At 39.6% G+C, this 4694-nt stretch overlaps 1 pseudogene; it reads left to right on the forward strand.

Moving 5' to 3' along the window:
- Positions 1-2876: 2876 nt before the first annotated feature.
- LOC110350881 (protein PIGBOS1 pseudogene) lies at positions 2877-3258 on the forward strand (annotated as a pseudogene).
- The last annotated feature ends 1436 nt before the right edge of the window (positions 3259-4694 follow it).

Consider the following 4694-nt stretch of genomic DNA (forward strand, 5'->3'; position numbering starts at 1 on the left):
TTACAGTTATTTATAAAACATTGTTTAGAAATTAATGTATTAGATACCAGTTCCCCCCAAACAAGTTATTGTGTTTTACAAACATATACCAATAAAAATCAAGAAATAATTTTTAAAAAGAAATGAACAGGGCCAGGGATTTAGCTCAGTGGTTCCACCGCCTGCCTCGAAAGCACAAGGACCCAAGTTCGATCCTCGGTACCAAAAATAAATAAATAAATAATAAAAAATAAAAAGAAATGAACATACTGCAAATGTACCAATCTATGGGTCTGTGTATATTTGACGAATGTACATGAATTTCCTCACAAGTGCGGTTTGCTTGTGAGGAACCCAATCTCTAGTTTCCAATAAGCAACTGTTGACATGAAAGAAGCCAAATTTTCACATTCATCACTTGGAAAATTTGCCCTGTAGATATTTAATAACACACTCTGCTCTTTATGCAATCATTTTATTAGTATACACAAACTTACCTTCAGGATCTGTTTTAATTACAAATGTGTCATGCATAATACATGTGGAATCATTTCGATGAGTTCATTATCCTTTGCTTCCTTCTTCAGTTCACAAGTTTAATTGTAGCGTATCCATCATGTCTCCTCTCCTCCGGTCTTAAGATATCCACAGATATTTATCCAGCTGAAATTTAGAGAAAATAGTCCTCTGGCAGTCGGCCCTGGTTGGGTTCCACTTGAGAGAACGGTATTCATCTATGTACTGGAAAACACATGAGCACACGGCTACATTAAATCTATGCTTCTCCATCCCACACTCTGATTATGGAAATCGATTCACATATTATAGTGATCAAATTCTTTCCCAAATGAAACCTGAAGCAGTCAAGGAGATTAGCACTGATCTCACATTTTGAAATTTTGTTTCTAATCTGGATTTGGAGGAAAGTACTGTGGCCTCCCTGCATACTTAACCTCCCAACTTTGCCAGGGAAATATGAAGCTTAATTAGATTTAGGGTGAGGCTACTTGCTCCTCTGACATTTAAGTTTCTATGAATGTTGAATCATGAAATAATTGCAGGGGAAACATTAAAAGAAAAAAGGGCCTTTCTCCAAATCAAAAGCAATTTGAGGGCCGGGGATTTAGCTCAGTGGTTTCACTGCCTGCTGTACAAGCGCAAGGACCCGAGTTCGATCTCAGGTACAAAAAAAAAAAAAAAAAAGCAATTTGAGAAATCCCAGGATCCCTGAGGCTGGAGGGATGGAAGGGTAATTAGTTGGTAGATACTCTAATATTTATTGGACACGGTGGACTAGGAGCTGATTCTCACAGGAAGTGCCAAATAAAATGCCAGAGACAGTGAAAATAAAGAGATAAACCTTAAAGAAAGCTGAAGCCCTTCTAAAGATTTCTTAAAAACAGTAAGAAGTTATTAAAATTGGATGGTGGGTTAAACATCCAGGGAAATGGGTTTGTTTTTTTTATTATTCTAAGAGTAGGTGCCCTTAGAAGAGGTCTAATGCAATTGGAATTCAAGGGCCTGGGTGAAAGGGAAGCTAATTTGAGTAGCCACCAAAGAATGAATTTGAGATCCACACCAAAAAAAAAAAAATAGTTTTCTGTCCCAATCAGGAAAAATGAGACCAGTGAGAAATAGTTCTGCCCTTATACTAGAGAAAATGTTTTGTACCTCTTTATTTCCTACAGAGACTTCTCTGATAAATGATGTTTCCATTTAAGATGCCTCCTCACATCCTCCATGAGCACACGCAAACCAACAATGTTAGATATGTGCAATTTATCACCATTCCATGCCTTTCTCATCTGCTCTAAAACTGTACTGTCAACAGTACCATCTTCATTGGAAAAGTCAGTCATTCGTGAATTGGAATAGGCCTCACAAGTGATTGAGACAGTGCAGGGTGTCTGCTCACCCTGGCAGAGATGAGCAGATGAGAAAGGGCAACTGGAAAAGCCTAAAGAGGGCAAAGTGTCCGGATACTTGTCAATGAGCTCATGAGAGTCACAGGTTAAAAGGTTTATGTCTTAGTTACTTTTCTCTTGTTGCAGAGACAAAATACCCGACATCCAAAATTCAAGGGGGGAAGGTTTACTTAGCTCACAGTTTGTAGAGGTTTCAGTCCCTAATCCACTGGCTCCAAGGCGGGTGGCACAACAGAGGGGCATCAGGAGGAGAAACAGTTAATGCTAGGCGGAAGGTAGCAAAACAAGCAAGCAACCTTAGCAGCATTTTTCTGCCCCTTTTATGCTCTATCCAGGCTACTGGATTAGGGCAGTGCCAAACCAATTCGTGGACTGATTTAGTAGTCGCACAGCCTCAATCCTAGCATCACACACTCTAGATCCAGCCTCTCCACCTCTGGAGAAGCCCCAGCTATGACTGCATGAAGCCTTGGGGAACATGTGGACACAGCCATAATAAATGAGATGTTCCCCGAAGACCCCATCTGAGCCCCGTGCACACAGGGGCGGAGATTTCACTTCTGCTCTCGCACTCTCCTGTATTCTGAGGTAGGAAATTAAGACGCGTAGAATTCAACCCTAATTTGAAAAAATACAACGAACACATTTCAAATTCTGGAAATATTCTGAAAGAGTACTAGCTCAGTTCTAGAGAAATACTTTTTATTAGTACACGTTTGCGATCATCCTGATTACAGTCACGGTGGGGAGTCGGTACACGGACGTGACGCATCTTCGTTCTCTTCACTCCCCCAGCCTCCGTCCCTCGGTCTCCTCCCTACTGGCAAAGGGTCTATCTCCTTGCTTCCTTTCATCTATCTTTTATTTAAAGTAATACTTTTCTAAACAATATTCTATAAGCCCCCCGCGGAGCGGCGGCATCTCTCGCGGTCCGGGCCAAGCGGCGCTCCTCGGCTGCGGGCAGGAGGACAGCGCAGCTCCCGCGTGTGCAACATCTGAAGAGATTTGCTGGATGTGAAAAATAACTTTCCCAAACCACCTTGGTGTTGTGCTGTGTTTGTTGGGACGATGTTTGGGAGACTGAGTCTTCCGCAGCTGCTTTTCGCTGACATCGTGGGAATTGCTGGAAGAATATATATTTATCAACCAATATTTGAACAATATTCCAAAGATCAAAAGACGTTAAGAAAGAAGGTGGAATTAACAGAAGAATCAAAAGAGAAGAGAAGTTAATGCTACATGGAGTTGAACTGTAATAACTGCATAAAGTTCGATTGGACTTGACATTCACAATAAGGAACCTAGTAAAAACTTAGATATATATTTTAAATATAAATAAATCATATATAATGATTGTGGACGATTTAAAAAAAATATTCTATAAAAGGTAGATTGTAAAACAAGAAGTTGACCACCCGGGGAAATTGCTTCGGATTTCAGTTTTTTTCACAAACATGAAACTAAAATCTCACCACAGGGTATTGAAGCCTACAGAGGAAGACCAAAATGTCTTTCTCATTTCATGTCTTTTAAGAAGTTTATTTTATAACTCTCTCTTATCTGAGCTGTGGTACTTATTGTCACTACCATTCAGACTGGCATTTAGTCACATATACCTTGTAAGTTTAATTTTCCTATGTCTTATTTCTCCAATTAGATTATAAATTGCAAATAATCAAGATTGTACCCCTCTCAGCCTTCCGGCAATGCCAGGCACAAACAAGATATTCTGTTAAGTGCTTGTATGATTAAATGATTAAGCAAATCTAATTAATTTCTACACTGCTTTAAGTCATTCTTTCTTTCCAGCTATTATTCTCTGTGGATTTATTTAAATGTTATTACAATTAAAGAAAAACAAATACACATGTGTATAAAATACCTAAAGGCAACTGACATGTTATAAATTGAGAGTTAAGAAAAATGCCTGAAATATATCTGCTTTTTAATATTACATCAAACACTAAATACACTTTTAATCTGAGAAATTCCTTTTAGTATAGCAATACTGGTGAGTTCTTGGGGAAAACACTGAAATGCATATCTACATCTAAGAAATCTTCTTTCGCAGATTAAACTGCTTACAATATAAACTGCATTTACTTTAATGCATCATTCGAGTGGTTTTCTTTTGCATCTTTTGCTATTGAAAGTTATCTTCTGGGGTCACTTCCTTCAAGAAGCTCATATCAAGATACATCTGAGAAAATAATAGTCTAGGCAAGATAATTGAGAATAACCTAATTCGGAGATTGAATTAACCCACATTATTACTGTAAGAATTAAAGGTAGGCAGTGCCCAGTCATACGTCCCTTGCCAGATTTGCAGAAATCCCAACCTACAGAGCAGCACACAGTCCAGTAACTTGATCTCTCATGTTGTCCCCACTACGGGGAAAATTACCCTGAGGAAAAGAGGTCAACAGAAAGCCACCTGGTGGCAACCTGAATTTCTCAAGGAACAGAGCGAAACACCAGGTTAGATCGGTGCTCCTCAATCCTGGCTGAAAGTAGAAACCTGGGAAGCTTTGAACAATACCAGTGCTTCTCTGCCACCTCTAGAGGTTCTGCTGTCTTTGTCCGGGAAGGTCCGGGACATCGGTAGTGTCACATGCTCCTCAGATGGTTGCACTGTACAGGCTGATTGAGAACCAGTTGATTACAAATTAGCTTTCTAAAAACAATGCTTACACATCCAGTACGAATTCTATAGTTGGAACTGCCCTTGAGTAAGGCCCTCTCTATGTAGACTTACACGTGTGTTAACACAGACATGACACCAGCCTGCCT

The sequence above is a fragment of the Heterocephalus glaber genome, unplaced genomic scaffold (assembly GCF_053883595.1).
Source record: "Heterocephalus glaber isolate CG9 unplaced genomic scaffold, H.glaber_assembly_v1.0 deba00000331, whole genome shotgun sequence".
Lineage (NCBI taxonomy): Eukaryota > Metazoa > Chordata > Mammalia > Rodentia > Bathyergidae > Heterocephalus > Heterocephalus glaber.